This window comes from Odocoileus virginianus, chromosome 28 (genome assembly GCF_023699985.2).
Source record: "Odocoileus virginianus isolate 20LAN1187 ecotype Illinois chromosome 28, Ovbor_1.2, whole genome shotgun sequence".
Classification (NCBI taxonomy): Eukaryota; Metazoa; Chordata; class Mammalia; order Artiodactyla; family Cervidae; genus Odocoileus; species Odocoileus virginianus.
The window spans coordinates 6420401-6444888 of record NC_069701.1 but is presented as its reverse complement, the minus strand read 5'-3'; the positions used below and the strand labels follow the sequence as shown (position 1 = coordinate 6444888).

Below are 24488 nucleotides of genomic sequence, written 5' to 3'. Positions count from 1 at the left end.
TATGTATACCTGAGGCCAAAAAAAAAAAAAAAAAAAGTGAAATAGATCAGTGAAGCAGAATAAAGCTAGGCAACAGACTAAGGTGTAACGAAGATAAAATGACACTTCAAATCACTGGAAAGGAATGAGCTATTTAATAAATAGCATTAATATTTAGCACAATCAACAATTATATATTACCTTACAATATGCAATGAATTTCAAATATTTTTAAAAGCAAGTAGTAAAATAAAATTTTAAAATTAAGTATAAAATAAAAATTCAAGGAGGTTAATATTTTTCAGTAAATATTTGTCTAATCTAAATTAGACAAATAAATCAACTACAGATAAAATAACTAACAGATGTCATGACACTGGTAAAATTTTAAATCATTCATATGAGATTTCCATAAATATTATTTCAAGACAAGGGGCAGTTTGGAAGAAAATACACATACCTTATGTAATAAAGGATTAATTTAAAGGATATGTGAAGACTGCCTAAAGTCATATGAATTACCTAATAGAAAAGTGGGGAAAAATGTATGCACAATTAAATCACAGTAGAAAAATTATACATGGTCAAAACACATATAAAAAGATGATCAGTGAGTTATCAGATAACATAATTTAAAATTTTTAAAAATATTTTGTCAAAAGATAAAATTATGATATTCTTGATAGCTGGGGTTTTGTATTTTGGTTGGTAGAATCTATGGAAGGGCAATTTGTTATTATCTGTCATAATTTCAACTGTATATACTCTTTGTCGCCTGACAATTACACTTCTAGGTGTCAGCACCACCAAGATATCTTTTGGTTGCCATCAACAGAAAAGCTACTTTAAAATGGCTTAGTCAGTAAAAGGAAATTTATTGGCTCACATGACTGCAAAGTCCCAGGGCTAGTCATTGCTGGCAGCAGGAAACATCTTGTTTGAGGACCTGGCATTCGGTCAACAGGACTTACTTCTCTCTCTGCTTCCTTTATTTTGGCTCCATTCCCAGACAGGTTCACTCATGGTAGTGGCAGAAAGGTTGCAGCAGTTTCAACACTATACTGTATCAGATTTACATTCAGTAGAAAATGATGTTTCTCTTCTTTCCAAATTAAGTGGAAGTCAGGATGCTTACTGACTTGCTTGGGTCCAGTGCCCATCACCAGAGCAAAGAGCAGGTCTTCGGTGTGGGATATTCTGACTGGCACAGGTCTGGGTCACACTTGGTTAATTGGGATAAGGTCCTCTCTGAATCACATGCAAGAGTGGTAGGGAGATTCCAAAAGAAGCCATTTAGTCATTGGGATTTCACTATTAGAAATAAACAGATAATGGACGCTGGATGCCTAGAAGTTTCACTATACTATATTAAAGATACATATTGCAAAGGTGTATCATAAAGATACAAAGATAGAATTGTAGCAGTGATAGTGTAGACAATTACTTAATCATCAATAAAGCAGTTATTCAATGAATGAATTACATGACATCAGTTCAGATAAATAAGTTTAATTGTACTGACTTAGAAATATCACCAAGATATATCATTAAGTAAAGAGGGCATATTACAAAACAACATAAACAGTGTGACCTTTTTATGTAAAAGTTAAATTATAATTTGTAAAGCTAAATGTACATGCAATGTACATGAAGGTTATAAAAGAATAGATATCAAACTGTTAACAGTGATTACTTTTAGAAAAGAGAGTGGAGAATTTGAGGGGTGAGATAAAGTGAAACATTTCCTTTTCACTGTACATACTTTGCATTATATATAATTTTAAAACAAAATGTATAATATTTTTCATAAAATATTAAAATGGATTCAGCCTTTTAAAATGGAGTATGGAGTTACTTGATTGTTACAGATTTACTTGATTGTTAGACTAAGCTGATTAAAATTAATGCTAGGGAAATAACAACAATGAAACAAAAACTCCAACTTATTTGATAGAAAATAAATAACATCTGAACCTTGTATCTTCTGATAAAGTCAAAAGTAAAAGATAGCAATTGGGGATTTTTGGTTTGTTTTTATCTTAAAAGTCAGAGCTATTTATATAACCACCTGAAACTTTTTGAAGAAAGGAGCTGTTGTTTAGTCACTCAGTCGTGTCTGACTCTTTGTGACCCCATGGACTGTAGCCCGCCAGGCTCCTCCGTCCATGGGATTCTCCAGGCAAGAATACTGGGGTGGGTTGCCACTTCCTTCTCCAGGGGATCATCTCAGGGGCTGAACCCGGGTCTCCTGCATTGGCAGGCAGGTTCTTTACCACTGAGCCACCAGACTGCCCAAAGGAGCTGTATGTTTTCATTAAGAATCCCACTTTGAATATTATATACATAGCTATGAAGTCCTTATCTTGATCAACGAATAAACTTACCCACAAGGTGAAAACTTTAATAAGGCTCCCTTTAATACAGCGATTCATCTGTTGTGCTTTCCTTCTGCATGGATCACTGAGCTTCCCTAGTGCTACTGAGTGTGTATCTTCAGTGTCTTGAGTATCACCAGATACACAGAAGATGTTTGCAGATGTTCACTGTTAGGGGCTGGATGGAGAAGAGTGAGGAAAAGAATGAACAGTGGAGGAATGGTGACCGTGGTCTCCCAAAGTTATAGAGGTCTGGGTTCTAATCCCAGTGCTGCAAGAGAAGCTGCCCAGTATATGTTACATGCCCAATATATGTTATGTGCCCCAAATAGTTTGGTTTTCTTTCTTCCTTCTGCATTCTTTTTCTAAGACCACCACAGATCAGTGTGCCTCACTCTTCACCAGCAAGCATGAAGTGGGAGTGAGCCAAAGGGGCAAGATTATAGCTTTGGGTGGTGTATGTACAACCTAAATTCCCATAGCGGGAAGTGCACTAACTTTCAGGCACAGAACTGGGCCAGGATCTGCAGAAATACATGAAAGTGAACTGTGACACATAAGACACACCTGTAGTTTGATTCATGGTAGCGTAAACACCATGGTGCTCTAAATAAAAATTCGGAGAGTGACTGTTAGATTGAGGCCCCCCTCAAATGTCATAACCCAACTGCTTGATAAAATCATGCTCTGGTGGCTGTGTTTTTAATCCTCTGAAAGAGGATTGTGGTTGGTACTAAGACTTATGACTTCTGCATTATTTAGTGATCAATGCAATTACTCTCTGAAAATCTGTGATTTCAAAATTGTTTACTTCTTCTCCTACTCATATCTCTGGTCATTTAGCTCATGCATTCTTTCAAAGTCTGATTCACATATTTTTATTTTAGGTCAATGAGAAAAAGTGGTGAAAACAAGTCATTTTGCAGCCAGAAGTCCTTGGCTCGAATTCTAGTTCCATGACTGTCTCTTACTATGACCTTGGGCAATTTTCTCTCCCTCAGCCTCAATCTTGGGTTTTACAATGGGAATAATAAATATTTAACAAGTTTGCCCAAAGAATCAATTAAGTGACACATGTGAACATAATTAGAACTGTGCCTAGCATGTAGCTTGATCTTAAAAACAGTGAAATACAAGTTAGAAAAATTAAAATAACATTAATCAACATGTTATTTTCAACTTTTTGCACTGGCTGAAAAATGCTCACTAAATATACATTTGTATTTTACATACGAGTTTGTAAGGCCTTTTTGGCAGGGATTATGTCTGCTTCTGTTGCTATTTGACTCTTTTCTGGAGTACCCTGAAGGAGCTAATCAGTATTAATTAATTGTTCAGAATGCTTCAACAACTGTTTGTTATTTCACTCTCTCTCTAGTGTCTCAGTCCAACACTAAAATCCTCCTCTGCATGCAACAGTAAGGTCCTTTTTAATTAGGCTCCACCTTCCTTATTGACAGGACTTCCCTGGTGGCTCAGAGGGTGAAGCGTCTGCCTACTACGTGGGAGACCTGGGTTTGACCCTTGGGTCGGGAAGATCCCCTGGAGAAGGAAATGGCAACCCACTCCAGTATTCTTGCCTGGAGAATCCCATGGACGGAGGAGCCTGGTGGGCTACAGTCCACGGGGTCCCAAAGAGTCGGACACAACTGAGCGACTTCACTTTCACTTTTCCTTACTGACACTGTTTCCCACTATTTCCTACCTCTGAATTTCTGAAGTGTTCGTGGGAACCCAATGCAATAGGATATCATAAAATGTTCCTTAAAAGAAAGAGGATTCATGGTCAAATTCATTAGGGAAATTTTAAGTAGGTTTTTCTATTGCTAAATTTGGCAAAGCCTTGAATGTAATGAAATAGAATGAGCATCTCCAAGAAAGTAATATCATGTCCAGTATTTCCCAAACTATCTTGACAATGGAGTCTCTTGCTCACAGAGTCCCGCAGAGATCGTTACATGGGAATTTTGGAAACCACACTCTGCCTAGAAAGGATGCCAGGACTTCCTTCCTACTTGTGTTGGTGATCCCTTCATCGTTTCCCTCCAGGGCCTGGTGGTGACCTCACACTGCTATTCTACCAGATTAATACAATTCTCTCCCACTCAGTCTATTCAGATGCTCCTCTTGTGGACAATCTGTTATAAAACCTCTTATAAGAGACCCTGCCCAATGAGTTTAATTGCTGATTTTCCAGATTATGTAAAACGCTTAGGGTTTAATACTACATTTGAGGCATCTTATTACATTATAGCACTTATGTTACCTGAGGACTTACTCTGGGCCTCAAAATAGTATGAAATTAAAGAGTCATCAGAAAATAAACATAATTTTTTAATACTACCTCTTGAGCTTGAGAAAATGCATTGGTCGCTTTAAATCTTCTAGCACAATGCCTGGCCTACAGAATTCACTCAACACATGTAAATTATTACTATTATTACCAGTAGGAATAGCAGCAGTACTGGCAGCATTTTCCTTCATTACGTTTACATCATTTCATTTAACTTTGAAACAACCCTCTCAGTAAGTTTCACAGTAGTCTTCCATCCTTGGAACACCACAGTTTTCAGGCATTGTACGAGTTATTTAATAATTATTGTCTTATTTAATTTTGACAGCACGTTTAGAAGACTTTTTAAGCTTTTCTTTAATCACATACAGAAATTCATTCTCAAAGGAGCTAAGTGATTTGTCCAAAGCCATACAACTAGTGAATGTCAGGCTAGGATCTAATGTCACTTATTAGGTTCTTTATTTTTATTTTAATTGGAGATTAATTACTTTACAATTATTTGGAATTCTAATCTAAGTTCTCTCCTCCATACAAACTGTGAAGAGACTAACAGGACAGTTACAAACACTGAAAGAAATAAGAAAGATAAAGTGTGAAAAAAATTATTAGTTGAAGAAAAGTTAGATGGGGGGAAAGAGAGAATAGGTTAACATCAAAGATGTGCAGTTCTCAGTGTGGTTGATCACCACCAACATAAACTCCCAGAGATGAATGAACAACAGATCCTCCAACCAATTTATGTATTTGAAGAGTCAGTTTTTCTACCTCAATATCTAATTGAGTAAATATGACTATTCTCTTGCCATCTGTACTTTGCAACACATTTGACAAAATGATGGTCACTTATTTTGACCATGTGTGATACAAAAGGTATAGATGTGCTTCTATAAGAGGGTCACCAGAAAGGAAAACAGGGGCAGGGAAGAGAAGAAGGAGAAGGGAAGACATGGAGCGTGAAAGGCTGAATAATGGACCCCCTAAAATGTCCATGTCCTCATACCCAGAACTTGTGAATATGTTACCTTACATGGTAAAGGGGACTTTCAGATGTGATTAAGGTAAAGATCTTGAGATGTGGCAATTATGCTGGATTATACAGGTGGACCCAATGTAATCACAAGGCTCCTAATAACAAGGAAGCAAGTGACTCGAAGCCAGAGAGGAAAACAGGAAAGGTCAGAGAGAAGAGGCTATGCAGCTGGCTTTGAAAATGGAGGAAGGGGCCACAAGTTAAGGAATGCAGGTAACCTCTAAAATCTGAAGACAATAAGGAAATGGATTCTCAAGCAGAGCATCCCAAAGGAACACAGATCTGCTAACATCTTGAATTTAGACCAGTCAAATTGATTTTGGATATTTGAATTCAAAACCATAAAATAATAAATGTGTTATTTATTATTCAGTCTTAAGTCACTGAATATGCGGTAGTTTGTTAGAACAGCACTAGAAAACTAATACACAGAGGAAGTCAAGAAAAGAGGAAATGAAGGGAAGGGATGGAAGAAGAGAAGATGAGAGAAGGAAGGGGAAACTCAAGGCTAAACAATCATGAGAGTCAGCAGACTTAGAAAGCCAGTCAGCCTAAACATAACAAGGTGTGTGGTGGGGGGCAATTTGTGTTTACCAGAGTTTCTCCCAGAAGAGTATTTCATGTGGTTGAAAGAAATGAGGGGTAGAGGGTTGGGTGGCAAAGGTTAGATACCAAGGAGCACGTTAGGAGCAACAACAGATGGCTTCACATCTCTCTTCTTAACCTTGGAAAGAAGGAAACAGAGGGAAATTTACATTTATCAGGTACCTACAATGGGTTGGCTGTTAGCTTTTGCAGTAGAAAATATTATTCTCAAACAAACAAAAAAAAAAGAAAATATTATTCTCAATTTTAGAGAAGAGAAATCCAAAGCACAGAAGGCATGCATGAAAAATGGAGCCAAGATTTAAAACCAGGTTGGTTTCCTTCCAGGATGAGGAACTAAACTACCTGAAAAGGAGAAAATTAGGGGAAAGAACAAAAGGACATCCAAAGCAAGAAGGGAGTCGGGATGAAGGGAGAGAGGCTGAGAGCTACCGAACCTTGCCAGAATACTGAGAAAAGAGTTAAACAAGGAGAAAGCATCAAGATTTCTGGGTCTCTGTGTGAACATCAACTTTAATTCTGGGCAAGTGCTGATGCTACTCCATGGGCAATCTTTCTAACTGAGTCACTTCCAATACCATTGCTTTCTATAGATTTCATGACATGTTTCTCTTTATAAACATGTTTATCAGGTTAAAAAAATAGGATAGCTCTATTTAAGCTCTATTTTTAGCTTTCTATCATGACTGAAATGAGCTGGATTCTATTATTGATCTAAGTTGCTTTCTAAAGCATCTTGGCACTTCCCTTATGATGTATACTCATTGAGAAAACTCCCTTCACCAAAACTCCTTCTTTATTTTCCCTCTCTCTGTTCATTCTATTTCAATAAGCATGTATGAAACTCCTACCGTGTACCAGATTATGGGTAAAGTGTTGGAGCAAGACACTACACTAATTGAAGAAACAAGCAATTATGGAATCTTCTGGGAAAAAGTCAGGAGGTCAATAGCTGAAGTGCCCAGTATGGATGAAGGGCAGAGGGATGAGCATTCAACTGAAAATGAGGAGTCAGGGGAGTGGGCTGGACTGTGCCGAAGACACTTAGTTAAGCTGGAAAAAATGTCTTTCCACTTCCATGAAAAATGCTGGGCTGGATGAAGCACAAGCTGGAATCAAGATTGCTGGGAGAAAAGTCAATAACCTCAGATATGCAGATGACTCCACCCTTATGGCAGAAAGTGAAGAAGAACTAAACAGCCTCTTGATGAAAGTAAAAGAGAGTGATAAAGTTGGCTTAAAACTCAGCATTCAAAAAACTAAGATCATGGCATCTGGTCCTATCACTTCAAGGCAAATATATGAGGAAACAGTGGAAACAGTGGCTGACTTTATTTTTTCTGGGCTCCAAAATCACTGCAGATGGTGACTGCAGCCATGAAATTAAAAAAGACGCTTACTCCTTGGAAGGAAAGTTATGACCAACCCAGACAGCATATGAAAAAGCAAAGACATCACTTTGTCAACAAAAGTCCATCAAGTCAAGGCTACGGCTTTTCCAGTGGTCATGTATGGATGTGAGAGTTGGACGATAAAGAAACCTAAGCACCAAAGAATTGATGCTTTTGAACTGTGGTGTTGGAGAAGACTCTTGAGAGTTACTTAAATTGCAAGGAGATCCAACCAGTCCATCCTAAAAGAGATCAGTCCTGGGTGTTCATTGGAAGGACTGATGCTGAAGCTGAAACTCCAATACTTTGGCCACCTGATGCGAAGAACTGACTCATTTAAAAAGACCCTGATGCTGGGAAAGATTGAGGGCAGGAGGAGAAGGGGATGACAGAGGATGAGATGGTTTGATGGCATCACCAACTCAATGGACACAGGTTTCAATAAACTCCGGGAGTTGGTGATGGACAGGGAGGCCTGGCCTGCTGCGGTTCACAGGGTCACAAAGAGTCGGACATGGCTGAGCGACTGAACTGAACTGAACTGATTTTATTGGGCTCCAAAATCACTGCAGATGGTGACTGCAGCCATGAAATTAAAAGACACTTGCTCCTTGGGAGAAAAGCTATGACTAACCTAGACAGCATATTAAAAAGCAGAGACATTACTTTGCTGACAAAGGTCTGTCTAGTCAAGGCTATGGTTTTTCCAGTGGTCATGTATGGATGTGAGAGTTGGGCTGTAAAGAAAGCTGAGCACTGAAGAACTGATGCTTTTGAACTGTGGTGTTGGAAACTCTTGAGAGTCCCCTGGGCTGCAAGGAGATCCAACCAGTCCATCCTAAAGATCAGTTCTGGGTGTTCATTGGAAGGACTGATGCTGAAGCTGAAACCCCAATACTTTGACCACCTTATGTGAAGAACCAACTCATTTGAAAAGACCCTGATGCTGGGGAAGATTGAAGGCAGGAGGCAAAAGGGACAACAGAGGATGAGATGGTTTGATGGCATCACCAACTGGATGGACATGAGTTTGAGCAAGCTCCAGGAGTTGGTGATGGACAAGAAAGCCTGGCATGCTGCAGTCTATGGGTCACAAAGAGTCAGATACAACTGAACTGATGTCTTCCAGAATTCCCTTCCTCGCACAGTTCTAGCCTAGAGTTGGGTCAAAAAGAAACCTGTGGAGGATCAGGAGGGCAGAAGTGAATCAGTGGCCGCTGTCCCCTGGCAGTATTTGAAGTCATTTATGATGATGGGTGGATGCAGACATAACTGGGTAGAGTCAACCTATCCTTGTTCTTCTCTTGTTTGCATCCAGCTCATTTTTCTGAATTCTGGTTGTGAATATGAACATCCCCCCTCCAACACACACATACATCATAGGTTAGGCAGCAGGCCAGCAGATACAGCTGCTACACAGACGCAACCGTTTGCTATAGACCCTCCCACAAGTACCTACTCGATAATCCTAGCTTGCTGCGTGGCCAAACTTGGCTCCTCAAATTTCACTGCAAGCTCTGACTTGCCGCTAAAATGGAAGAATCTTGCATTGGAAGGAACTCTGAAACCAGGTATGAGAAATAGACAAAATGTTCAGAAGAAGCTTTGAGAGCTCTGGTTTGGTTAGGATGTGCAGAGGGCGCTGTGGTAGCCTACGCTCTAGAGGTTCTCAGCAGCACCTTACAAACTGGCTCACCCAGAACACAGACTCCTTAGGAGAAACTTCTGGGAGCAGATTCCTGAATGAGCAGGAAGGAAGGAATGTTGGCAATAAGAAGCATTAAGTTCTACTGGAGATGGGATGAGAAAACAAATATCTTGGAAACAACTGTGTAAATTAGCACCTAGATGAGCCATATTTCTCCCCAAAATATCCATTTTAAGAAATTTCAAACCTACAGGAAAAGTGAAAGGTTAATATATTGAGCATCCAAATACCTACTTATGCTTGACAAATTACTGTGGCACATCTGTTACTCTCTCACACACCTATGTGCAAACATACACTGTTTGTGCTCAGACTGAAAGTAAACACATGTCATACTACCTAAACCTGAAGTATTTCAACAGTAAGTCATGTCTTCCTCCTTAGTATCCTTTAACCCAAAGTTCCTGGCTTTTTCATTCTCACTAATGACATAGACTTTTTGGAAGAATCCAGTATAATTGTCCTACAGAATGCCCTGCCTATATATTTGTCTAATCATTTTCCTATTATTAAATTCATGAGTCCTTTATTTATCCAAAGATACCAGCAACCTTTAGCCAATACTAATGCACAAAGCGTGCTACCCTCTACCTTATCATAACCATGCACAGCGATTTGTTGTTGCTGTTGTTCAGTCACATCATGTCCACCTCTCGGCAACCCCGTGGACCGCTAGCCCTTCAGGCTCCTCTGTTCTGCGCTATCCTCCAGAGTGTGCTCCATGTATAACAACAGTGACTGACATTTAAATATACACTTTTACATATTATCTTATTTGTGCTCTATAGCTATAAATAGCCAGGATTATTAGCCCTACTTTAAAAGAAGAGGAAAGAGTAGCATGGTGCTATCTGATGACCACCCACCGTCACCATCACTAAGCGGTCTTAGCAACCACTACAGCGCAGGGCTCTCCCCGGTGTATTCTATGAAAAGCGCCGAAAATTTCAACTGTAAATGGAGATGGAATCAAGAATCTGATGTAAAGTGACATTTATTCTATCTTTACCCACTAAAATTACAATTCAAAACAACTGTCAATAAATAAATGACAACAGCAAATTGCTTAAATAATAGAAATTAACCAATACCTGCTTTTCCCTGAGTGTCAACGTTGATGAAGAAACAGACACAAGAGATGCTTTAGAACCTGGTCTAGGCAAATCTTTTCTGTGCATGTGTGTTTCCAGGGCCTTGCCTAGTAGGACCTTGGTGCAGTAGGCCCTGGGGCAGCTGAGGTAGCCCACAAGTAGTGGGCATGAAACAGCTGGACACAGAATCTCTGTGACCTTGCATGTGGACTGAATCTCCCTCCCTGCTTCTTTTTTCTTTCTTTTCTTAAACTGAAGTAAGGTTGGTGAAACATACTAACATTGTAAAATGTTTCAGGTGCACAACATAGTGATTCAACACTTTTATGTTTTGCATATAGGGTTATCATTACCATCTTTCTAAATTCCATATATATGTGTTAGTATATTGTAATGATCTTTATCTTTCTGGCTTACTTCACTCTGTATAATGGGCTCCAGTTTCATCCATCTCATTAGAACTGACTTAAATGAATTCTTTTTAATGGCTGAGTAATATTCCATGGTGTATATGTACCACAGCTTCCTTGTCCATTCATCTGCTGATGGGCATCTGGGTTGCTTCCATGTCCTGGCTATTATAAACAGTGCTGCGATGAACATTTGGGTACATGTGTCTCTTTCAGATCTGGTTTCCTTGGTGTGCATGCCCAGAAGTGGGATTGCTGGGTCATATGGCAGTTCTATTTCCAGTTTTTAAAGAAATCTCCACACTGTTCTCCATAACGGCTGTACTAGTTTGCATTCCCACCAACAGTGTAAGAGGGTTCCCTTTTCTCCACACCCTCTCCAGCATTTATTGCTTGTAGACTTTTGGATAGCAGCCATCCTGACTGGTGTGTAATGGTACCTCATTGAGGTTTTGATTTGCATTTCTCTGATAATGAGTGATGTTGAGCATCTTTTCATGTGTTTTTTAGCCATCTGTATGTCTTCTTTGGAGAAATGTCTGTTTAATTCTTTGGCCCACTTTTTTATTAGGTCATTTAGTTTTCTGGAGTTGAGCTGGAGGAGTTGCTTGTATATTTTTGAGATTAATCCTTTGTCTGTTGCTTCGTTTGCTATTATTTTCTCCCAATCTGAGGGCTGTATTTTCACCTTGCTTATAGTTTCCTTTGTTGTGCAAAAGCCTTTAAGTTTCATTAGGTCCCATTTATTTTTGCTTTTATTTCCAATATTCTGGGAGGTGGGTCATAGAGGGTCCTGCTGTGATTTATGTCAGAGAGGGTTTTGCCTATGTTCTCCTCTAGGAGTTTTATAGTTCCTGGTCTTACATTTAGATCTTTAATCCATTTTGAGTTTATTTTTGTGTATGGTGTTAGAAAGTGTTCTAGCTTCATTCTTTTATAAGTGGTTGACCAGTTTCCCCAGCACCATTTGTTAAAGAGGTTGTCTTTTTTCCATTGTATATTCTTGCTTCCTTTGTCAAAGATAAGGTGACCATAGGTTCGTGGATTTCTCTCTGGGCTTTCTATTCTGTTCCATTGATCTATATTTCTGTCTTTGTGCCAGTACCATGCTGTCTTGATGACTGTGGCTTTGTAGTATAGTTTGAAGTCAGGGAGGTTGATTCCTCCAGTTCCTTCTTTCTCAAGATTACTTTGGCTATTCGAGGTTTTTTGTGTTTCCATACAAATTGTGAAATTGTTCTAGTTCTGTGAAAAATACCGTTGGTAGCTTGATAGGAATTGCATTGACTCTACAGATTGCTTTGGGTAGTATAGTCATTTTGACAATATTGATTCTTCCAGTCCATGAACACGGTATATTTCTCCATCTATTTGTGTCCTCTTCGATGTCTTTCATCAGTGTTTTATAGTTTTCTATGTATAGGTCTTTTGTTTCTTTAGGTAGATATACTCCTAAGTATTTTATTCTTTTTGTTGCAATGGTGAATGGTATTGTTTCCTTAATTTCTTTCTGTTTTCTCATTGTTAGTGTATAGGAATGCAAGGGATTTCTGTGTGTTAATTTTATATCTTCTGCCCATTTTTAAAACAAGGGTTTTTTTTTTATTGAGTTGTATGAGCCCTTTATATATTTTAGATACTACTCCCTTATCAGATATATCATTTGCAAATACCTTCTCCCCTTCAGTAGGCTATCTTTTAGTTTTATTGATGGTTTCTTTCGCTGTGCAAAGCTTTTAGGTTTAATTAGGTCCCATTTATCTTTGCTTTTGTTTCCCTTGCCTGAGGAGGTAAATTCAAAAATGTTGCTAATGTTTGTCAAAGAGTGTTCTGCCTGTTTTCATCTAGGAGTTTTATGATTTCCAGTGTTACATTTAGGGCTTTCTTACTGTTTTGGTTTCTAAATCAATGGGGATAATATCTCTTAGGGTAATCTTTAGGAGTAAAGGAGCACCACCATGGCCAAATAGTGGTTCATATTTCTAAAGACTAAAATTTTGTCTCCATGAGACAATTTTATTTTCAGGCTTTGGAGCTTGAAAAACAGTAGATATGAGACAGAAAAAATATGCCATAAAAAGAAAGGGCTTCATGGTACTGAGGATCAGTTGTCCACGCAACGCTTGGTCTAAAAATTGATCATAGCTTCATGAAAAACCACACCTAATTAATATAGTCACAAAGGGTATTCATAAGGCTTTTCCAGAAATTGTTTGTAGCCAGAAGACATTGGTAGAGCTTGCTGATATTTGAGGAAGAATTAGACCTTATAGATACCCGAAAAGTGTACATATGTGGCAATAGCTATTGAGATGGTAATAACCAGAAAATTAAAAATGTAATTGATACAGTCTGACATTCAAAAAGGTACCCTCTATGTTTGAGGACTATGACCACTACATAACTACCTATTGCTTCCCCTGTGTCAGATACTGTTCTGAGTTCTTTAAATGTACTAGCTCACTGAATTATCAAGGAACATTAAGAGGCAGGTAACACTTCTATCAGAGGCAGGTATTCAGATTTACAGATATAGAGACTGAGACCCACAGCACAGCTCACTGAGCCAGTAGATGGTGGAGATAAATTTCAAACCCAAGCTGCGTCTCTGTACCCTGGGCCTTACCCACATCACTCTGCAGCGTTTCGCACTTTAAGGACAAAACACTCCAGAGTTTTGGACAAAGTTGCTGAAACCCACTGCAGTGGGTCTACCAAGACTGATGCACAGAAATGACAAGTATGGCAGGGAATATCTTGAACTATAGGACATTATGGAACAAAGAAGGTGACAACAGAAATTAAAGACTGATCCAGATTGGGGGTGGGGGTGGGGAAGGGAATAAAAGAGAAAAGAAAGGATAAGTCTTTTCCTTACCTTTAATGTGTGAGGGTGGGCACACATTAGGCTATATACTCCCAGCAGAGGGCATCTCTGCTACTGAACAGCCCCTCCTGAGTTCCAATGGCAGTCACGGGGGCCCTATGTGGTACTCTATCCATATCCCCTTTACTGGCTGGTGTATCACCCCAGGCGCTTCAGGTGCTTCCTTTCCAGGAGGATTGCCCCCCTTAGGCAAGAGACCTCCCCATCTCGGCCCTGCATCCTTTGGATCCACATGTTGCGGCCAATGACGGACTTCCCTGGGAGGTGTGTAGCAAAGGCTGCCCCCACTGCCCAGAGATGAGACCAAGACTGCCAGACTGCTCACGCGTCAGAGCTTCCTGCTGGGAACAGACTGAGGGGAGTCTGCGGCTGGGCCTCGCTCCTGGCTGACTTTTCCCACTGCCCTATCCTATCCTCACTCTCCTAACAGCATTCAGGGAAGAAAAACCATAAAATGAACCATTCAAAATATCACTATTACCACAACTTACATTTTTGTGGCAAAATGTCCTTTAATGCTCTCTGCTACCTGATCATCATTTGCTTTCATCAAGGTCAGTTACTATTTGCTAGATCATTTAGTATGCTCCACTTATTATTAGATAACACATGTCATCTAATTTAATCTTCCTTAATATTAGGTGGTAAATATTATTACACTAAACTTAAATATTAGAAAACTGGGATTCTGAGAAATTAAATGACCACTCACAGTCACTATAACTTCAGGGCCTGAACGGGAACCCTGAGAGGAGGCTTGCTCAATCCACTGCACAGCTTCTGCATTAACAAAAGTATCAATTCTCCTTGGAAAATGCTGCAATTTTATTGTGATCGGATATATCACAGCACAACTGTTATAGTGCTGTCATTCTAAGGCATATATCAGGTATTTTTTTGTTGTTGTTTTCACTGATTTCTGTGAAGTATTTGTGAAGGATTTGCTGAAAAACATTGGGGTACACACATAATGATCTTTAATAACATTGTCCTTGTTCATTTGCATTCCTTTCTGCTTTCTTGAGTAAGAGACAGCCCATAACCTACATCCTATCAGTCCAGCAAAGCCCAACCGACTGGCTGTGTTCCTGTGTGACACACAGAACACTTCCAGCACTGATGTCAAAAGCATGCACCTACTACCAAATCAAAAGCAACTAGATTAAGCTAATCCTGGAGAAGAAAAAAATTAGTATCATAAAATACATGATGATCAGAAAATTCTATTACAACTTTAACAATAAAAATTATGTCAGTGCTGATCCTGAAATGCTATTAAATTGTTCATCTTAATAATACCTGTGGAACAGAAGTCCAGGAAAAAACCAGACCTTTCTAAAAATAACTTTAGATTAGTCATGATATTCTTTAGCCTTTTAAAGCAAATACTTCTTTGGGACTGATTTTGTTATCGATTTTATTACTGACAGGCTCTCAATAAATATTTTTCATGAGTGCTTCCCTGAGAACTCAGTTGGTAAAGAATCCACCTGCAATGCAGGAGACCCTGGTTCAATTCCTGGGTCGGGAAGATTCTCTGGAGAAGGGATAGGCTACCCACTCCAGTATTCCTGGGCTTCCCTTGTGGCACAGCTGGTAAAGAATCTGTGTGCAATGCAGGAGACCTGGGTTTGAGCCCTGAGTTGGGAAGATTCCCTGGAGAAGGGAAAGGCTACCTACTCCAGTATTCTGGCCTGGAGAATTCCATGGACTAGATAGTCCATGGGGTTGCAAAGAGTCAGGACACGGCGGAACGACTTTCACTTTCTTGAGTGCCTCACAGAAAAGTAAAGATTTCTGTGGGGCTACTTACTGTATGTTCTCACAAAAGCCTCTGCAGTTCTGTGGAAAATCTGTGTATGCCCAGAATGTCAGACACATGAACATCACCTGCTGTGAGTCACCATGAAAAAGGCTCAGAAATACTGCTATACAGGGGTGTATAAAACAGATTTGCGCCAAAGCTGACTTAGGTCTTCTGTTCATGATGCAGCTGTTTGTGCTGACTTCTACACATAATTTTTTTTTTTAAAGAAACACCTTTTGTCAAATAAAATAAAAATCACTGCAGGGCCTACGCACCTATTGTCACCAGGCCTCCATCACTCTTCTTTACCATAGCTACTGGCTCCTCTGGTTTTTTGAGTTGTACTTGTTTCTTTATTCTTGTTTTCCTTTGGGTGATTTTGAGCTAAATTAGAACCCTGTTTGTATTTTCTAATAACATTCACATTAAAAAAGATGTCCATGTAAATTGCAGCAGAAAAAATGATTATCAAGCAGAGACACAACACAATTGCTCTTATACTCTGCCCAAGCTGGTTCTCCGACTCCAGTTCTGAAGCTGAGGTCTGGAGAGGAAAAGGAAGGAGAGAAGAGTGACAGTCTCAACCACACAGGCTTTCTCCCAGTCTGGTGTTTGTGTACAGAATAACGATCATTGTCTTGCTGTTTGTGTTTTTTGTTCAGACCAAATAAAAACTGTGGTTTTTCATTCACAATACAATCATTCAATCCTACATTTTATGCAATTTGGTTTTTATTTTTTACCACTCATAGCATTATGTTGTGTTTTACTACAGTATTCAAAATGTTAAAATGATTTCATAACTATATTTTACATACAAACAATTCCATTTGTTCCAAACTTTAATCTGGATCCAAACACTGGCTTTAATATATAATATGTAAAAACTGAACCAAACAACTTTGAGAAAATCATTTTATGTTTAGTTGATTTCACCTGAGGGCCCAAATATGATTCAAGTTTGTTGTTAGTCTGTTTGTCAAAGCATGTCATTATGTATTCTCACTGCCTCCAGGACAAGCTGTTGAAATGTCTAGATTCCAGAGAAGCAGACTGTGATCTATTCTCAACAAGCCCTCCCCACCTTCTGCCACCAGCTCGGCTTAGGTAAGATGTCGGGTGTTGTGTGAACAAAAAGACGACATCTACAAAGTAATTCCCCGAATATGTGATATGTTCTAGGATTTCAAACCTGATCCCGAAGTTTGTGGTATACACACAAACACACATACACACACTTTAAATCTTTATTAGTGTCTCCCATGAAAAGCATAAATTATCTACAACAAATCTTGTACATTTAAAAATATACTTTCATAGAAACACACACAGAGAAAAACGGGCAAATCATAAGTATCTAGCTCAATCCACCTTCCAGTCTCTCTCCACTTCCTTGCTGAATGGGCTCCACTTGGCTAACAGCATGGCGCTCCTAAAGCAGTTTCATCCTCACAGCTGATGTCCTTGGTGAGGCTCTCACTCCATTTCACTCTCTGGCCCACTGTAGGAGCCATCCAATCACACCCTCTACCGGCTACCATAGTCCTAAACTTCCAGAGCCTCACTCCTCCCATCCTCTTCTTGAGCACAAGACTCATCTCTATTGCAATAGTTGTATGCTGTGGTGTCTGCTCTGTTTCAGACTCTCGGCATGCATTACTTATTCGTAGGTGCTCACCTGCTCAGTCATGTCCTATTCTGCCAGGCTCCTCTATCCATGGGATTTCTCAGGCAAGAATACTGGAGTGGGTTGCCATTTCCTACTCCAGGGCATCTTCCCAACCCAGGAATGAAACCCATGTCCCCTGTATTGGCAAGCAGATTCCTTACCACTAGCCCCACCTCAGAAACCCCTCTTGAGCATTCTATTCCTATTCTGGATTTAAGAAAAGTAAGCCTTAAGCCTGAGAAAATTTAAATAAATTCCCACAATCCCATAGCTGGCATGAAACAGGCCTGGGATCAAGACGCATTTGGCCTGACTTTAACACCTGGGCTTTACTCATTATAATTTTTTTTCTTAAATTGTTCTTGCATCCCTGGGAAGATGCCCTAGAGAAGGACATGGTAACTCACTCCAGTACTCTTGCCTAGAAAATCCTATGGATGGAGGAGCCTGGCAGGCTATAGTCTATGGGGTCGCACAGAGTTGGATATGACTGAGAGGGTTTCACATGAATCCCTAGTGTTTAACAGGTGCTCAGAGAAGTACTTTGTTTGAATTAAATGATCTCAGCCCCTTGCTTGTGAAGACCCCAGTTATTCAGCTCACAAAACAGCAGAGGGCAGTGCAAGAGCTTCACAACATTTCATAAAGTAGACAATAAAATGCTATAAAATGGCAAAATGAAGAGGAAGTGTTCCTTGGTTTCTGGAAGAATTTATCCCAAGGCAATGCTGAGTATGTCAAAGAACGTTTTCATCAAGGATACTTTCTGTTTAAGAAAAGCAATTCCCATTGCTGACAGTGAGACTATGCTAAAAATTGCATTTTCCACTCCCCAGTTTCATCTTCTCTTTATTTCATGTAATATCACATACAGGTAAGCAAATCACAGCAGTGAAATCCAGCTGTGAGTCACTTACATCTGCAAGAAACAGTGGGTTCATCAGGTGAGCTGCTTGCTCAATCCTCAATCTTTACTCCATCCCGTGGAGAGAAAAATGTGACTTTGGCTCAAGGATGAAATTGTTCCCCTACCTCATTATACTATTCTCATTACATCTGTTATTTCCATATTACTGCAATGGAAAATATCCAGGTCAAGTAGCCTATCCTAGCTGGCTTCTTTACTTTGCAGAACAATTACTGAATCTTTCTTTTGCTGCGGTGGGAAAATTTATATTGCCTAGGAATGTAAATTCTGGCAAAGAAGTTAGGGCGGGGTGGGGAGAGGCAGGACATATTAAAAAGCTAGGCAGAACTCTATCTATTTTGGGTTTGTTTTTGACTATGGAAAGATAATGGTGTTCATATTAAGAATATCATAAATATAAATTGTGTTGTTTACTAATGCCTACATCAATCAGTAAAACAATAAATTACTTAAGCTGACCATAAAATTTCTCATTTACTTGGAAAGGGACTGTGTGCAATCACAAATTTTTTATATTTATTTATGTGGAGATGTAACCACATTGCCACCATGCATAGCACGTCCCAGCATAAAAGACAAATATGAAAGGAAGCACCTACGTCACTACAATTCACTTCTCTCTAGAGAAGTCGGCTCGGTTCATTTCAGTTCAGTCGCTTAGTCATGTCCAACTCTATGAGACCCCATGGACTGCAGCACACCAGGTTTCTCTGTCCTTCACCATCTCCCCAGTGCTTGCTAAAACTCATGTCCATCAAGTCGGTGATGCCTTCCAACAATCTCATCTTCTGTCATCCCTGTCTCCTCCCACCTTCAATCTTTCCCAGCATCAGGGTCTTTACAAATGAGTCAGTTCTTCATATCACATGGCCAAAGTATTGGAGTTTCAGCTTCAACATCAGTCCTTCCAATGAATATTCAGGACTGATTACCTTTAGGATGGACTGGTTGTATCTCCTTGCAGTCCAAAGGACTCTCAAGAGTCTTCTGCAACACCATAGTTCAAAAGCATCAATTCTTCAGTCCTCAGCTTTCTTTACAGTCCAACTCTCACATCCATACATGACTACTGAAAAAACCAGAGCTTTGACTAGATGGACCTGTGTTGGCAAAGCAATGTTGCTGCTTTTTAATATGCTGTGTAGGTTGGTCATAGCTTTTCTTCCAAGTAGCAAGCCATCTTTTAATTTCATGGCTGCAGTCACCATCTGCAGTGATTTTGGAGACCCCAAAAATAAAGCCTGTCACTGTTTCCCCACCTATTTGCCCTGAAGCGATGGGATCAGATGCTATGACCTTAATGCATGCCAGAAAATGCCATGATTTCCTGAACGCTGAGTTTAAAGCCAACGTTTCCACTCTCCTCTCACTTTCATCAAGAGGCTCTTTAGTTCTTCTTTGCTTTCTGCTGTAAGGATGGTGTCATCTGCATATCTGAGGTTATTGTTATTTCGCCCAACAATCTTGATTCCAGCTTGTGCTTCTTCCAGCCCAGCATTTCTCATGATGTACTCTGCATATAAGTTAAATAAGCAGGGTGACAATATACAGCCTTGATGTACTCCTTTCCTGATCTGGAACCAGTCTGTTGTTCCATGTCCACTTCTAACTGTTGCTTCTTGACCTGCATACACATTTCTCACGAGGCAAGTAAGGTGGTCTGGTATTCCTATCCCTTGAAGAATTTGCCACCGTTTTTTGTGATCCGCACAGTCAAATGCTTTGGCATAGTCAATAAAGCAGATGTTTTTCTGGAACTCCCTTGCTTTTTTGATGATCCAGTGAATGTTGGCAATCTGATCTCTCTACCTTTTCTAAATCCAGCTTTAACACCTGGAAGCTCATGGTTCACGTACTGTTGAAGCCTGGCTTGGAGAATTTTGAGCATTACTTTGCTAGTGTATGAGATGAGTACAACTGGTAGTTTGAGCATTCTTTGGCATTTCCTTTCTTTGGGAGTGGAATGAAAACTGACCTTTTGCAGTCCTGTGGCTGCTGCTGAGTTTTCCAGATTTGCTGGCATACTGAGTGCAGCACTTTAACAGCAACATCCCTCAGGATTTGGAATAGCTCAACTGGAATTCCATCACCTCCACTAGCTTTGTTCATAGTAATGCTTCCTAAGGCCCACCTGATTTTGCATTCCAGGTTGTCTGGCTCTGGGTGAGTGATCACACCATTGTGGATTTCTGGGTCATGAAGATATTTTTTGTATAGTTCTTCTGTGCATTCTTGTCACCTCTTAATATCTTCTGCTTCTGTTAGGTCCATACCATTTCTTTCCTTTATTGTGCCCATCTCTGCATGATCAGTAGGTAGGTAAAATGGATTAGATAGACAGATAGATAGATGAACAGATAAGTAGATAGATGATAGACTATATGATAGATAGATAATATACAAGATAGCTGAACTTCCCAGGTGGCTCAGTGGTAAAGAACCTGACTGCCGACACAAGAGATATGGGTTTGACCCATGGGTCAGGAAGATCCCCTGGAGAAGAAAATGGCAACCCACTCTAGTATTCTTTCCTGGGAAATCCCATGGACAGAGAAGCCTGGTGGGTTACAGTCCATGAGATCACAAAAGAGTTGGACAAGACTTAGTGAATAAACGACAACAGTAGTATACAGATATGTATGAGGGAGAGACTAGACAGATAAGATAGATGATAGACAGATAAGGAGACAAGTGATCAGAAAGATCCCCTGGAGAAGGAAATGCAACTCACTCCAGTATTCTTGCCTGGGAAATCCCATGGACAGAAGATCCTGGTGGGCTACAATCCATGGGGTCACAAAAGGGTTCGACACAACTTAGTGAATAAACAATACCACCAGTTAGATAAAGGTGATAGATAGATATTAATCAGATAGATGATTGATAGATAAGTAGGTAAATGATAGACTAGACAGATGGTGGATGGATAGATAGATAAAGGGATAAGGAGATATAGTGTTTTGCAGTGATGTTGGTTTTTTTTAAGTTGGGACTACAAAAAGACAAAAAAGATTTGCTAAAAAGAAGCAGGGCACACACTCTGGTATGGGAAGTCTGTGGGTTCTATCTTCAGCCCTCCGTGCAGCAGACCAAAGGGAGGGACAGTGGATCTCATCTCTGGTTCTTCCTCACAAATGGGCTGGTGAGAACCCCTGTGTGCTCATGGCACCGTCTCAGAGCTCCTCTCATGTGCGTTTTCCTCTGGGAGTTTTCATAATTTCATTCTCTGTGACATAATCTGAGGTAAAACTCTCATTCTTGTTTCAGAAACTTTCATTACCAAGGCTGCTGTGGTTAAGTCACTCAGTCGTGTCAGACTCTCCTGACCCCAGGGACTGTAGCCCACCAGGCTCCTCTGTCCATGGGATGTCCCAGGCAAGAACACTGGAGTAGGTCGCCATTTCCTTCTGCACAGGATCTTCCTGACTCCTGCTTGGCATGCAGATTCTTTACCACTCAGTCACCTGGGAAGCCCACTACCAAGGCTAATCACTGCCTATTCAGTTATTTGAAGTATATTAATTACTGTGTGACCTTGAGTAAGCTTCTGATTTTCTCTAAGGCTTGATTTACCCATCCACAAAACAATAATAGTGTCTACCTCTTATCATTGTGAAAAATAAATGCAATAATATCTTTCAAGTGCCTGATACTCAGCAAATGTTCAAAATCTTAGCAATTATTATTTTAAAATATTACAATTTTCCCACAACTTACTCTTCTTTATCAATACACTCATCTTTCCTTCTAAACTGTAGGCTATAAGACACAGAGTGGTATACAGTAATAACTTCATATATATCTAGTGAGTGAATTAAGTGACATCTTAATACTGGGTCTTTATTAAAGAATTTGTATATACTTTTTTTTTTTTTCCCATTTGTGTTTTCTATACCTGTTGGCTATGACTAGAAATAGTATGGCTTATCTTATTTTTAAACTCAGTGTAGAAAAAATAACAAGAGACAATGCTATATGTTCACTAAACTGTAATCTTCCTCCCTGGCATACAGGATACATTTTTCATGCTAGTGGAATACAGAGGAAGTCATGTATGTTACTTCACATCCTGGCTGTAACATGCCACATGTACCTTCCCTGTTCTCTCTACTCCCACTTTAAAGCTTTGAAAAGAAAGAATTCAAAAGACTTCAAAGAGCTCCACAGTGGAGCCACGAGATGGAAAGCATTGAGCTCCCCAAGTCACAGCTTATAGGAGAACCACTCAAGGGGCTGTGACAGGAAAAAGAAGTTATGTTTTACTGTGTTAGCCTGAAATTGTGGTGTTTATTTTATTACACTGAGACTAGATGATAGTGACTGCTGCTTCAAGTTGAGGAATTTTATATTCCATTTTGGTGAGAAGAGCGATTTCCTGTTTGGTGTGGGAACAGAAAGCATATATCCTATACGACTAGAACAGAAAGTATTTATTTTATATGACTAGCACTCTTTCTATATTTTATGCTTGATAAATGACCTCTCAAACTAGTGTTTGAAAAGAAACAGAATTTCCTTTTTAATCACTTCATTCCCAAGATTATTCATTCACTCAGTCTCTCTCTTTCATTTACTCATCTATTCAACTAGTAACTGATGAGTAAGGTCAACAAAAGGCATTGGGAATAGAATAGTGAACAGGTCATTTTCCCCGTGGAGCACACTTTCAGGTGCTGCAGACATATTTTTTGTAGACATAAAGTAGACACTTTTAAATAATTTATAATAAAATATCAGCTAGTGTTTCTATGGCTCCAAGATCACTGCAGGCAATGAGTGTAGCCACGAAATTAAAGATGTTTGCTCATTAGAAGAAAAGCTATAACAAACCTAGATAGCATATTAAGAAGCAGAGATACCACTTTTCTGACAAAGATCCATATAGTCAAAGCTATAGTTTTTCCACTAGTCATGTGTGGATGTGAGAGTTATACCATAAGGAAGGCTAAGTGCCAAAGAATTGATGCTTTCGAACTATGGTTCTAGAGAGGATTCCTGACAGCGACTTGGACAGCAAGATCAAACCAGTCAATCCTAAAGGAAATCAGTCCTGAATATTCATTGGAAGGACTGATGCTAAAATTCCAGTACACTGGCCACCTGATGGGAAGAGCTAACTTATTGGAAAAGACTCTGATGCTGGGAAAGATAAGAGTGCAGGAGGAGAAGGGGGCAACAGAGATGAGATGGTTGGATGGTATCACTGACTCAATGGACCTGAGTTTGAGCAAGGTCTGTAGTTGGTGATAAACAGGGAAGCCTAGCCTGCTGCAGTCCATGGGGTCACAGAGTTGGACATGACTGAGTGACTGAACAACAAGCTTAGGTAATTCTAGGACTATTAATCTGAGGCTTGCTTGCATTTGGGAACCACTTTACTAGGGTAATGTAATATTCACCTTTATTCTACCAGCGTGTATGAGAACTTAGTTCCTGTCTGTCACAATGCTAGATGATATGGATGTAAACTGAATGGGTCAGTTTCTGTATTCAAAATATAACAGGGTCTGATGTCTAACACTTAAAGGAAAAATCAAATGGCATCCCATTTGGTATATAGCTATACCAAAATGTTTAGCTATAGAAATGGACAGGAAATCTCTAGCTACACATTTAGGTTTCTGTCATTGCGTCTTTCTCCTGTCAGCTGTAGAATATCAATATTAGGGAAGATTCCCATGGAAACTGAGTTAACATATTTTCTTAAGGAGTACTTGGATTACTTTTCAGAAATGACTTTATGAGGCATGGCTTTTGTGAGCTTTCCTTCTCTCCCAAAGATGACAATAAACCTGGCTGAAATTGAAGTGTAATTTACTCTTTTTCCTATTTTTATTGCTCTGTAAGACAGCTTTGAGTTCTAACACAGCTATTTGGAGACAATTCATTTAATTTTCACTGATTTATTTTTTTCATTTTAAATAAATATCCTGTGTGACCACAGTGGGCAAAGCTTTGTGAAATTAACCTAGCTTAAACTAGTTAAGCTTTGTTAAAATAAACCGAGTATTTCTAGAATATCTCTGGGGGGTGGGGGGAGGTTGCTCTGGACATGCCACCAGGTGCAACTTCTATTTTCAGAACTCTAGACCACTCCATGCAACTCTGAAAATAAATCCCCCTCTACTACCACCACAGCAACCCAACTGTTGCCATGGAAATTCTCTATTAAACCAGGGAACTGACTTACTCAGTCCTTGATAGAGGAGACAACAAAAGGAAGATGAGAAATAAATGGTCTTGGGAATTGGATGACACCAGTTCAGACCTCAGTTTGACACTTGGTGCCTAGGTTACTTCTGGCAAATCAT

At 39.6% G+C, this 24488-nt stretch overlaps 1 long non-coding RNA gene across 1 annotated transcript in view; it reads right to left on the bottom strand.

The window, feature by feature from the left end:
• Positions 1–490: 490 nt before the first annotated feature.
• The window catches only part of LOC110129026 (uncharacterized), a 36959-nt gene continuing 12961 nt past the window's right edge, over positions 491–24488 (bottom strand). Inside the window, exons 2-3 of the long non-coding RNA XR_002311363.2 lie at positions 2364–2532; positions 491–1227 (exon numbers count right to left, since the gene is read on the bottom strand). This is a non-coding gene — a long non-coding RNA (uncharacterized lncRNA). The remainder of the gene's footprint in view (positions 1228–2363; positions 2533–24488) is intronic.